Source organism: Apium graveolens, chromosome 5 (genome assembly GCF_009905375.1).
Source record: "Apium graveolens cultivar Ventura chromosome 5, ASM990537v1, whole genome shotgun sequence".
NCBI lineage: Eukaryota > Viridiplantae > Streptophyta > Magnoliopsida > Apiales > Apiaceae > Apium > Apium graveolens.
This window is the reverse complement of record NC_133651.1, coordinates 110,500,702-110,515,071: the sequence shown is the minus strand read 5'-3', so window position 1 is coordinate 110,515,071 and position 14,370 is coordinate 110,500,702.

Below are 14,370 nucleotides of genomic sequence, written 5' to 3'. Positions count from 1 at the left end.
GGACTCCGGCGATGCTCCGATATCGACTAAATAGGTACCGTTTGATAGGGTTTTCGATGCCAAATCATTTCTTATCACTTCACCGTTCTAATTCTGGCAACCACAACTCGTAATCAACCCGGGATCAAAATCTCCGGCCAAACTTCCAGGTTTTCCGATCAAAAGTCGAAATCATAGATTTGTACATCAAATATTATAATCTTTAGCTTAAAATAAAGCTTGAAACATACACAATCAAACCCCTAGATCAATATATACCTCAGCTATCTGTATAATAAAAAACGATCAATTAAAAAAATACATAAACCCTAGATATAGTACAATCAATTCAAGCAATCGTTAGTAAGATTAACTAACAGGAATCGATCAAAAATCACTAAACAAAGCTATTCATAACATCAATTTCAACAAATAATCCCAGAATCAAAAAGTACCAAATAGGGTATAAAACCTTGAAATCGAAATTGAAAATTAACACATCAAAACATGATTTTGATACCAGAAACCGAAAGAACAGATCGAGAAGATCGATTTGGATACTCACATCGATCAATTTGATGCTCAGAAATGTTCAAAATCAGTGATTGATTTCTGACCCGAATTCCGACCCGAATTGTTCTTCAGAGAATTTCCAGAAAATTTACAGAATTTCAATGATTAATAATTATAATTAAATAATAATTAGGCTATTTATAGTAGTAAAATTAATACTCCTAAATAAAATTAAGGGGCTAATTACACATCTAATAAAAATATTTGACCCTAATATTTATAATTTTTGATTATTAAAATTTAATTTATAATTATTTTATATATGCAATATATATGCCAAAATTTCCCAAAAATTGTGAATAATGCAAAAATATAAAGAAATGGTATAAATAAAAGTCCTATAATTTTATAAAAATAAAAAGGTTTTTTTTGTGGGGTTTTTAACACTCAATGGGGCCCGGAAAAATCATTTTTCGCAAAACGAGAAAATTTATAAAATGCCTAGATGTTCAGAATAATGCGATGGTAAAAGCCGTTTGATAAAAAATAATGCCCATTATTTTATTTGAAATACTTGCTTTAAAATCATGGTTTGGGTCGTAAAACGTTTGAAATGAAAGCAATAAATGAAAAACAAAGTATTTGAAAAATATCTTAAAAATACCGGAATGACACAGAATGCACATAACACGTAGCAATTAGGGTTTGACAGATAATTACACATAATGACACATTAATACACATAATTTATTATAAATATGATATAATGCAGACGTAAATTTCTCAGATGTTACATCCTTCCCCTCTTAATAGAATTCTGTCCTCAGAATCTTGCTATGAAAACAAATAAGGATACTTCTCTAACATTTCACTCTCAAGTTCCCAGGTTGATTCTTCAACCATAGGGTTTCTCCACAAAACTCGCACTAAAGATACAGACTTATTTCTCAACACTTTCTCTCGCCGATCTAAAATTCTTATCGGCTGTTCTATAAAAGACAAATCAGGTTGGATATCTATCGGTTCATACTCGATTACGTTCCTAGAATCAGGATTATATCGCTTAAGTATTGACACATGGAACACATTGTGAATATGTTGCATATGAGGCAGTAAGGCTAATTCGTACGTAACTTTTCCCACTTTCTTCAAAATTTCAAATGGTCTGACGTATCGTGGCTTCAATTTACCCTTGTTGCTAAATCTAGTTAATCCTTTCTATGGCGATATTTTGAGTAACACATGTTCTCCTTCCTGGTAGTCCATATCCTTCCATGCTTGGTCTGCATATTTGCGTTGCCTGTTTTGCGCTGCATCTAATCATTTTCGAATAAGTTCTATCTTTTCTTTAGTCTGTTGGATTAATTCTGGACCCAAAACTTTGCGTTCTCCAACTTCATCCCAATGTACTGGTTGTCTGCATTTTCTTCCGTATAGCGCTTCGTACGGTGGCATTCCAATACTTGCGTGATAGTTGTTGTTGTAAGAAAATTCAACCAAAGGTAAATGCTCATCCCAACTGCCTTCGAAATCAATTGCACATACTCGTAGCATATCTTCAATTGTTTGGATAGTTCTTTCACTTTGCCCATCAGTTTGCGGATGATAAGCTGTACTCATGTTTAATTTAGTTCCAAGACATTCCTGAAATTGTCTCCAAAATCTTGAATTGAAACGGGGATCTCGATCAGACATGATAGATATTGGAACTCCATGTCGCATCACAATTTCCTTGAGATACAAGTGCACTAGCTTGTCGAGTGAAAATCTTTCATTAATTGGTAGAAAATGTGCCGACTTTGTTTGTCTGTCAATGATTACCCATATCGCATCATGATTAGCTTTAGTCCTTGGTAGTCCTACCACAAAATGCATCGCTAAATGTTCCCATTTCTATTCTGGAATATCTAATGGTTGTAATAATCCGCTTGGACATTGATGTTCCGCTTTAACTCGCTGGCATGTGTAGCATTTACTTACCCATTCTGCTATTTCCTTCTTCATGTTCGGCCACCAAAAGTTTTCCTACAGATCGCGATACATTTTCGTACTTCCTGGATGAATGGAATACTTTGAACTGTTCTCATCTCGCAATATTTCTTCTTTTAGTTCTGCCATGTTAGGGATCCAGATTCTCGATGCAAAGCGTAGAATTCCTTCATTATCCTTCTGAGTTGTGATTTCTTCTCCGGTTAAGTTGTCATCTTAACTCATCACTTCTTCTTGATAGCGACGAATCTTCTGTAGCAACTCTGGTTGAAAAGTCATAGCGTAGATAGCTTATGTAGATTCATTGGGAACACGAATTTCGATTTCCAACTTGTCAAATTCCTTGGCTAATTCCTCGCATGAAGTTAACCAACTTAATCTTTCTTTCCTGCTTAGCGCATCTGCTACAACATTTGCTTTCCCTGGATGATAATTGATCGTAACATCATAATCTTTAATCAATTCCAGCCATCGACGTTGTCTCATGTTCAGTTCCTTTTGCGTAAAAATGTGCTTTAGACTTTTATGATCTGTGTAGATTTCGCATTTCTCACCGTAGAGATAGTGTCTCCAATGTTTCAACGCAAATACGATCGCTGCTAATTCCAGATCATGCGTAGGATATTTCTGTTCATGAGGTTTGAGTTGTCTCGAAGCATATATAATGACATTACCGTGCTGCATCAGTACACATCCTAATCCGTGATACGAAGCGTCGCTGTAAATGACGAAATTCCCATGCTCGTCTGGTAATACGAGTACCGGTGCGGTTACTAATCGATTCTTCAGCTTTTAAAAACTTTCTTCACATTTATCATCCCATACGAACTTTTCACTTTTTTGAGTTAACTTGGTCAACGGCGTTGCTATTTTCGCAAAATCTTTGACAAATCTTCGATAATATCCTGCCAATCCCAAGAAACTTCGAACTTCTGTCGGTGTCTTTGGTCTTTCCTAATTTAACACAGCTTCAATTTTTGCTGGATCGACTTGGATGCCTTCTCTACTGATGATGTTTCCTAGGAATTGTACTTCCCTCAACCAGAATTCACATTTTGAGAATTTCGTGTATAGTTGTTCTTTTCTCAGAATTTCCAAAACTATCCTCAAGTGCTCAACATGCTCTTCTTCCGTCCTTGAGTAAATCAAGATGTCATCAATAAATACGATCACAAATTTGTCCAGGTATTTCTTGAATACCCTGTTCATCAGATCCATGAATGTTGCTGGTGCGTTGGTCAAACCAAATGCCATTACAAGAAACTCGTAATGTCCATACCTTGTACATAATACAATTTTGGGAATATCTTCAGATTTAATCTTCAATTGATGATAGACTGATCGCAAATCTATTTTCGAAAACCACGCGGCTCCTTTTAGCTGATTGAATAAATCATCGATTCTTGGTAAAGGATATTCATTCTTGATAGTGAGTTTATTCAATTCCCGATAGTCAATACATAGTCGCATGACACTGTCCTTCTTCTTCACGAACAATACTGGTGCACCCCATGGGGATATACTAGGTCTTATGATGCCTCGGTCTAAAAGATCTTGCAATTGCGTTGACAATTCTTTCATCTCGACTAGAGCCATTCGATATGGAGCTTTCGAAACTGGTTTTGTACTTGGTGCTAGATCAATCGTGAACTCAATTTCTCGATCTGGCGGCAAACCCTGGAAGCTATTCTGGAAAGATGTCCGGAAACTGACATACAACTGGAATGTCTTCTATTTTGGGACTTCCTTTCTCAATATCTAACACATAAGTTATGTACATCTCACATCCCTGTCGAAGCAATTGTTTGGTCTGCATTACTGTTAGAAGTTTTTTCCGCTGTTTTTCGCCCTTGAACATTACCGTTGCATTTTTCGCAGTTCGTAATTTGACTTTCTTATTCGCGCAATCGATTTGAGCATTATGACAAGCTAACCAATCCATTCCCAAAATGACATCAAACTCTCCTAACTTAAAAGGAATCAAGTCTACAGAAAAATGATGTCCGTCTATTTTTATATCACACGCAGGACATACTCGATCTACTGGAACTTGGTCGTCATTCGCTAATTTTATAATTAACGTCTCGCCCAACCATTCGATTTCGCAATGTAATTTATCCAAAAAAATTTCAGAAATAAATGAACGGGTAGCTCCAGAATCAATTAATACTTTCAAATCTACGGAATTCACCAAAACCGTACCTGCGATTACACTCGGACTCTGCACTGCTTCTTTCATTGTCATGTTGAAAGTTCTTGTTCTGGGTTGATTAGGCGGCGGTGGCGGAGGTAATGTCAATACTTTCAGAATACTAGCTGCTATTGCTGGTCCTATGCAATTCCTAGCGATATGCCCTTTCTTTCCGCACTGGTAGCAAATAATTTCTGCTGTTTTTCCCGTGGGACATTCGTTAGAATAGTGCCCTTTATGCTTGCATTTGAAACATGTCACATCTGCTTTGATACATATGCCGGTGTGCTTGCGTCCATAAGTTCTGCAGTACGACACTGGGACTCTGACAATTCCCTGCTGTTTGGGGGCTTAGAAATGATTACCTGTTTTCTGGGTACCTGGTCCTATCCTTTTGAAATTCAAATTTGTCCGGGCTTGAAATCCCGGCTTCCTGCTGGAGCGGTCTTGGAAACTTCTATGTCCTCTAGCCCTTTGAGATCTTTCACTTTCCCCTTCAATGATCAAGGCTTTCTGGACTACGGCGGTATACGTTATCAATTCAAAAACTGCAACTTGTCCACGGATCCACGATCGTAATCCTTCTTGAAACCTTTGGACTCGGTTTTCTTCAGTATCCACTTGTTCTGGAACAAACCTAGCCAATTCAGTAAATTTGGCTTCATACTCGATCACAAACATACTTCCCTGCTTCAGTTCCAAAAACTTTATCTGCATTTGATTTCTCACATAGCGAGGAAAATGTTTATTTAAAAATAACTCTTTAAACCTATCCCATGCAATAACATCTTCACCCTCTAAAGCCTTTATAGATTCCCACCAATAATTTGCTTCTCCTTTCAACAAATAACTAGCAAAGTCAGTCTTCTAGTCTTCACCTATCTTCACTAGTGCAAACCCTTTCTCTATTTCATTTAACCAAGTGGTAGCCTTAATAGGATCAGCTGTCCCATCAAATTCTGGAGGTTTAACCGACTGAAACTGCTTAAAAGTAACAGTAGGTATAGCTAATGGAATTTGGGGCGCAGGACGAAGTGGCTGTTATAACAATTGTTGTTGAATCTGCTGCTGCTGTTGCTGCATTTGTTGTTGCATCATTACCATCTGTTGTTGCATCAGATGGAACATTTGGTTCATGGTCTCATTAGTCTGTCCTTCGGAATTGCTGTTAGAAGTCTCAGTCCTAGTCTTTCTTTTTGGTGTCATCTTCTGATAATAAAACAAGTGATGTTTGTTTAACAGTTTAATAAATAACTGACAGTAGGTAAGAAAACAATTAATCCTGTATTACCAACATGGTTCGAAGAAAGAAAACAGTTGCTTAATATAAAACAGGAAATGTAAACAGTTAAATAAAATGGTTGTTCTCTTTTTTTTTTCTTTTTTTTTGACAAAATTTATAATATGAAAAGCTGTAAAACTGTAAAGACTGAAATTTAAATAAAAGAAATTTGAAAAGGTTCATTTTATATATATGACACCAGCCTCAGGTGTAAATGCTTGATACAAAAAGTCTCGCTCTGCTGGTTATCACCGCGGCTACAAGTCACGCTACTACTACATGTCAAACTACTACTACAGGTCAAGCTACTACTACACACATATATACTACTCACTATATCATACTAAGCTGCATCTATATACATCTATATTCTGTAGTCACTATCTCAAAACGCAGGCAAAATATGCCTCAGCTCCTCCCTAAGTGCCTGAACCAAAGTCTGTGCCAAGCGGAATATCCTGTAGAACTCCGTGAAAGAAGGTGGTCCCTCATGGGTCAAATCATCTAGCTCCCAAGTGGCACTCATCAAAACCGACTGTAATCTCTGTCTTATAAAGTAATCTGGCTGTAGGGCCGGTAACGGTCCTCTGTCTCTCTGGTCAAATAAATGCATAATCTCTCTGCACTGTGCTCTCCAATACTCTACATCATCCCTCATAACCCTGTACTCATGGTATGGTACCATATGCGGCTGTGCAACCTGACCCACTGACACCTGTGACGGAACCCTCGGTATACCTGCACCCTACTGTGGTAACCCTAACTGTAGATCCACATCATGCTCTCCCATCCCCTCGACTGGAATCATCTGAAACACGTCTGGCTCTGGGGCATGCACTGGTATAGGAGGCAACACTGGTGGTGGTTCTAACTCCGGCTCAATCCCCGGTATAAACTAATGCTCTACTGGTAGTGGAACCGTCGGCTCAAAGAACTCAAATGGATCGAACATCTCTATAGGGTCATGGACTATCCCCTGTACTGGAGGTACTTGCTCCTGTGGCAATGGTGGTGGAGGTGGTAGAGGAGGAAACATGAACTCAGATACTGGAGGTACAACTGGTGCTACTGGCCCGGTGACTATCCTCTTAGAAGAAGCTGAATAACCTGATAACGCCATCTGATAATATACCAAAGAAAGAAGAAAGGTTACTAACAATCCTAAAACTTATATTTTCCTATTCTAATCTGACCTACATCCTAACACTACTCTTCCTATTTGACTATTCCTATCTTATGTGATCTTCTTATCTTATCTTAACCCTAATGTTCTTGTTTTCAGGGACCAAACGTACAGCTCTGATGCCAAACCTGTAACGCCCTCCAGACCCGGGGCATAAGTCTGGGGGTTACTAGTTAATCACCAAACCTGTACAATCTGATTAACAAATAATAAGAAATGAATCTAAACCCCTTTAACACTAACCAGGATCTTTTTAGGTTGATGTATGAAAACAAGAACCACTAACTACTTTTATTACAAACCAAATCCAAAATCTCATAAACTCTTTTTATTACAAACCATTGTCTAATCAGTTTTAAACTAAGTTCATCTTTTATTCAAACACACACACTAACTATCTACACACCACCTATTCGGGCAACTCAAAGCTTTCTTCCTGGAACACCTTGGGTATTAGAGGATCCCGAGGCTTGACCGGCTTCTTTACCACTTGAGTCCTGATGGGTTTCATATTCCTTCTTAACTGAAAACAATAAGGTGGATAACAACAAAAAGGGTGAACCAAAAATTGCTCAACAAGTCCACAAAATATAAAGAGTGTTGAAGCAATTTAAATGAATCCGTAACTCGGGTACATCTACAAAGATATAACCCCACAAGAATAGAAAGAAGGCCATTACTGGCCAATAGAAACAAACTAAACTGGACACAAGTTCGCATCTATACCCTGCTGATCAACCAGGATACAATGCAGATCTATATCTCACTATATAGATCCAATCGGGCATCTAGGCACTATGTCCCATCTCAAGGATCCGGTTATGTCCCGGTCCTTAGGATTAAGTAAACTTAATCCCCAAAATATTATTATCCAGTCCCTGGAATAGCAACCAGAACAATCGGTATGCTTTGATATATTCTAATCACCAGAATATATCAATAATTGTGAGTAACAATTGGAATATGAACAATGAATTCAAATAAAAAGGATAAATCAACAATTGAAATGAAATATGAACAAGAGAATCAAAAGAGTACAAGTGTAATAAGAATCTGAAGAAACATCACTATTCTGAAAGTAGAATAGGGGAAAAACTTGCCTTCTGCGCGACTTACTGCAATTAAGTCACCTTCGTCTATCACCTACTCGACCTGCCTTCCTGGCTTAGCTTCTGTTAGAAAAATAGACTGGTTAAGTCATTTCGTACTCCAATTGCATCTTGAATCGACTTCACATCGTTCCTATTATCTACCCATGCGCTTAGGACTGACTCGTACATTACATATTAGAAAGTAAGACTCAATTAACCACATAATTCACATAAGCACATAAGCACATAATCATTTTTATAGTTAAAATAATTTTTAGAATTAAAATCGACTCGCTGATCTCTCCACTGATCATCATCTGCCTCGTTTCCCATTTTTCCGGAATTTTTCGGACTCATCTCGGCACGCACTTCGACTGATAATCAAACAAATAAAAAAGTCAACTAATTTCTAGAAGAAATTAGGTCTTAATATTATTTTTAATGAAAAGATTCATTTTTCGGAGTCAAAGGGCTTTCGTTTCACCCAAATCGGACTAACGGTCTAATTAATATCAATTAAACACTGATAATTCAATTTATTATTCAATATAAATAATAATTACTAATTTTTAAACCCTAAAATAATTTTTAATTAATTATTTAAGAAAATTAGAGTCAAAAATGATTTTTCTATAATTTTTGGAATTAAAATGAGTTTGTTATGATTTATTGAAAATTATTTGATTAATTATTGAAATAATTAATCATTTTTAAATAATTAATAAATAATAAATAACTAATAAATAATAAGTATTTATTTAATAATTATTGCATTTAGAATAATTAATCCCTAATTATTAGGATTAATTACAATTTATCACAAATATTTACAATTTATTATTACTTATTCGATTAGATCGATTATTTACAAATAAATAATCGATACAACTAGTTGTTACGCTATTTATAGAATAACTAAGTTATTATTCGAATCATATTCCAACTCAACGATCAATTACTCATATAATTACGAGTTACTCGCATTTCTCGTATAATTATTGAATTATTACGGTTATTGTTACGAATTGTACGATTTAATCGATTATCTGTATTTAATTATTCGTTACAAATAATTATTCTGATATTCTTTCTATAACTAACTATCGCTCGAATAATAATAATCTAATTCATCGTTCAATTACTCGTATAGATACGAGTTACTCGTTTTATTTAACTAATTATCGAGTCTTTAATCATAATATTCAATTAATTTTAATCCTTAATTATTATTTAATTACTTAATTACTAAATAATAAGTAAATAGTTAAATAATTATATAAATAGTTAATTAACTAATTAAATAATTAAATTCGAATTTCTAAACTAATAAAATAAGTTAAGATTTATTAGTAATAATTTTCAGAATTTAAATCTAATTTTTATTAGATTTTTAGAATTATAAAAACTGATTTTTAATTTTAATAAAATACAAATAATTAATTAGTAAATCAGAAACATAAACAGGGTATGGACTTCTGGGTTTCAGGATCGAACCCGGGTTTAAAAACCGGGTCAAACGGGTTGGGGAAGAACATCCCGGTTCGGGATGAACTTGCCGGAATCAACCCAGAATCCGGCGAGTCCCCGGACGCCGGCGATGCTCCGATATTGACTAAACAGGTACCGTTTGATAGGATATTCGATGCCAAATCATTTCTTATCACTTCACCGTTCTAATTCTGGCAACCACAACTCGTAATCATCCCGGGATCAAAATCTCCGGCCAAACTTCCAGGTTTTCCGATCAAAAGTCGAAATCACAGATTTGTACATCAAAAATTATAATCTATAGCTTAAAATAAAGCTTGAAACATACACAATCAAACCCCTATATCACTATATACCTCAACTATCTGTATAATCAAAAATGATCAATTAAAAAAATACATAAACCGTAGATATAGTACAATCAATTCAAGCAATCGTCAGTAAGATTAACTAACAAGAATCGATCATAAATCACTAAACAAAACTATTCATAACATCAATTTCAACAAATAATCCCCGAATCAAAAAGTACCAAATCGGGTATAAACCCTAGAAATCAAAATTGAAAATTAACACATCAAAACATGATTTTGATACCAGAAACCGAAAGAACAGATTGAGAGGATCGATTTGGATACTCACATCGATTGATTTGATGCTCAGAAATGTTCAAAATCAGTGATTGATTTCTGATCCGAATTCCGACCCAAATTGTTCTTCAGAGAATTTCCAGAAAATTTGCAGAATTTTAATGATTAATAATTATAATTAAATAATAATTAGGCTATTTATAGTAGTAAAATTAATACTCCTAAATAAAATTAAGGGGCTAATTACACATCTAATAAAAATATTTGGCCCTAATTTTTATAATTTTTGAGTATTAAAATTTAATTTATAATTATTTTATATATGCAATATATATGCCAAAATTTCTCAAAAATTGTGAATAATGCAAAAATACAAAGAAATGGTATAAATAAAAGTCCTATAATTTTATAAAAATAAAAATGTGATTTTTTTGGGATTTTTAACACCCAATGGGCCCCGGAAAAGTCATTTTTCGCAAAACGAGAAAATTTTATAAAATGCCTAGATGTTCAGAATAATGCGATGGTAAAAGCCGTTTGATGAAACGTAAAGCCCATTATTTAATTTGAAATACTTGCTTTAAAATCATGGTTTGGGTCGTAAAACGTTTGAAATGAAAGCGATAAATGAAAAAGAAAATATCTGAAAAATATCTTAAAAATACCGGAATGACAAAGAATGCACATAACACGTAGAAATTAGGGTTTGACAGATAATTACACATAATGACACATTAATACACATAATTTATTATAAATATGATAATACAAACGTAAATTTCTCAGACGTTACAGTTACGTGATAACTCAACACAATAACAACACTAGAACAGGACAGGTTAATAATACGACGTCTACACAAGAAATCAGGAAGAATGAAGACAAGGCAAATACAGAAAATCGGAAGATTAGATGAAGGCCTGAAGTATGTCTACAGGTCACTGAAAGAAGTTCATTAATATGATTATGCCTCTGTGAAGAACAAAGGTTAAAGAATTTCAGGGTTTCAGAAATGTGGAAGATTCGGTATATAAGTGCTACCGGAAGATTTCAGTGTATTGGTATTGATTGAAGATAGACATTGTTCGAAGCATAGGAATCTGAAGAATTGAAGACATGGTATAGACAGAGGTTAATGAAGATGTTGTCTAAAGTACCAGAAAGGATTGCAGTGAAAGTACAATTGTTTATTGACAGTCAGTGTTCGAAGCAATAAAGTTGAGGCAAGCTTAACAATGTAATCAAGGTTATAATACGAAGACCTGAATCAGGGTTAGTCGTCTGTGAACCAGACCAGTTGCACTAGGCGTTAACAGCTCGTGAAAGGAATCTGGGTATTATTTATAGAAGGATTGTTAAGTTGAGGAACGTACTTGGAGTATACAGCTAAACAGCTCAGGGGACTGGCGAAACTCAAAGTTTAATTGTTAAATTAAATAAATTATTTAATGGACTTTAATATAAATTATTTAATAAAATTAAAATGATTTATCTTATAAACTTTAAATAAGTTTATTTTATAAATCTAAATTAGTTTGTTTATATAAGTTATATTTAAGTTTATTTTATAAATTAATTTAGTTACAATTTAAACTTAAAAAGAAAAAAAAGAAAATAGAAAAAGGAAAATGAAAAAGAAAATGAAAAAGAAAATTAAAAAAAAAAGATAAAAGGAAATGATAACCAGGGGTGGCATTTCCCTGGTCGCCACATAAGGTAATACTTTTGTTTTAGTTAAGTACTAAGGGCAAATCCAACAGTGATCCAAAGATCCAAATTTGGGGCAGATTACCCCAAATTCCATTCCAATAGTGATCCAAATGGTGATCCAAATTTGAATCAGTGAACAATAGTGATCCAAATTTGGATCACTACTGTTCACTGATCCAAATTTGGATCACTTGATTTAATATAAAATAATGGTTTTGTTATTTGTAGTTTATGAGATTTTAAATTGATTTTTGATTATTTAATTATATAATTAATAACATAATATAATTAATAGTTAACAAAATTTATTTTTAAAATAAAACTTAAAATAATGAGAAAACATAACTTCATTATAATTTAAATATAAAAAAATAAAGAGACAAATATTGCACTTAGAGATGCATTAATTGAGCATTTGTGGGAAAATTATACTAATTCGGAAAATTAGTGTGTATTAATGATATTTTGTATATTAATTATTGCAATAGATATGTTTTTCGTAAATTAAGTGCACAATTTTAATATTTTTATGTATATGCATTTTTTTAATTTAAATAATTTATGAAATATTATATAAATTGTTAATAATGATTAAATGATAAATTAAAGATAAAATTGTTTAATATGATATTTATATATTATTATATGTAAAAAGTAATTTGGATCAGAAATTTGGATCACACTGTTGGAGTTGGTCAGAAATTTGCATCAGTATTTGGATCAGTTGGTGATCCAAATTTGGATTTTTGGATCACAACTGTTGGAGATGGTCTAAGTACTTTTGTGGTACTAGTACACCCCCTGGTCATCAGAGGAGTAATTCCCCCTCCCCCTTTTGTTGTCGCCACAGAGTAAAGAAGTTGTCGCCCCACAGAGTCGTCTCTCCTCAGCCACACATTCTATTGGATATAAAGTCTACACAATTGCAACAGAAGGAGAGAGCCATTCATTTTTTCTGTTCATCTTCTCTCCCAAAAGAGAAGTGAAAATGACAGCATTGATTTACAGAGAAGTTCAAGCTTTTTGTATATCCTTTTAACTTCTCACCGGAGTAACGTTACAATGCCTGATTTAATTCATGTATATTCATAGGGGCATTATAATCGTTACCCGATAATCAAATTCTAATACAAATAAAAGCTAGATCATTGTATATGATTTGATTTGTAAATCTTTGGAGAAGCTAGGAACTTTGTTGTTCTTAGATTGTAGCCGGTTAATTTATTACCGGAGTATAGCAACACCCTCGAGGATTTATATATGTATATATATTTCCACGAATAACTTGTGTTCCTCATTTTTGTCGTTCCAAACACTATTCCTCTCAAGAACACGAAACCACTAACCGAGCACTAAATATTTTATCCGCTAAAGATTCGAAAGAATTTTTAATTTAGTGATTATCGTATTCAATCCCCCCTTCTACGATAATTCAGGACCTAACAATTGGTATCAGAACAGACTGATTGATACACAAATCAGGATCCTAAAATAAATTTATTTTATTAATTTGAATTTACATAATTTATTTTATAAATTTGATTTAAAAAATTTATTGTATAAATTTAATTTAAATAAGTTTATTATTTAAACTTGAATAAGTTTATTTTATAAACTTAATTTAAATAAATTTATTTAATAAATTTGATTTAAATTATTTTATCATTTAAATTATCGTAAATAAAAATTTTTAATTTAATTTATTTTTTATTATTGGCTGCCAGTTTCTCCATTCGATTTGTTTGTTCTGTGAGATTCATTTTGGCAACCATTTACTAGTGTGCCAATTATTAGGTGCTTTGGTTAAGTTTCAAGTTATTCATGATGAGCACAACATGCTTTTAAGCAATAATAATATGGTTATCTTTTTCGTGAATGCAACATTTAAACAAAGCACCAGGAAGCGGCTTCAGCTTCAGTTCACGTGCCTGCAGGTCGGGAACTCACGCGCGAAAAACAAACTACAGGCCACGCGTGGATGTAACGTAAAGAAAAAACAGCAGCCCTGTATTTGATTCACATGTGCGGGACCCGCCTGGTTGTTCAGTACACACGATTGCAAGTCACGCGCTCCATGGCGCGGTTGAGGAGCGGATTACCAAGGCGTACAATTTGTGAAGGTCGCCATACAAGCGGCGCACACGAAGTTGTCGCCACAGAATATATTATTGCTTCTCAGTTAAGTGGCTGTGTTGCGACTTGCTTGTTATTTCCCTGGTCGCCATAGCCTTTAGATTAAAAAAAATTAATCCAAGGCAAAGACGGCACACAGGTACTATGAGTCGCCACAGAGCCTAAATGCAATATACACAGACAATCGCCACTCAGCACTTAGTAATTTTTGTTACCCCAAA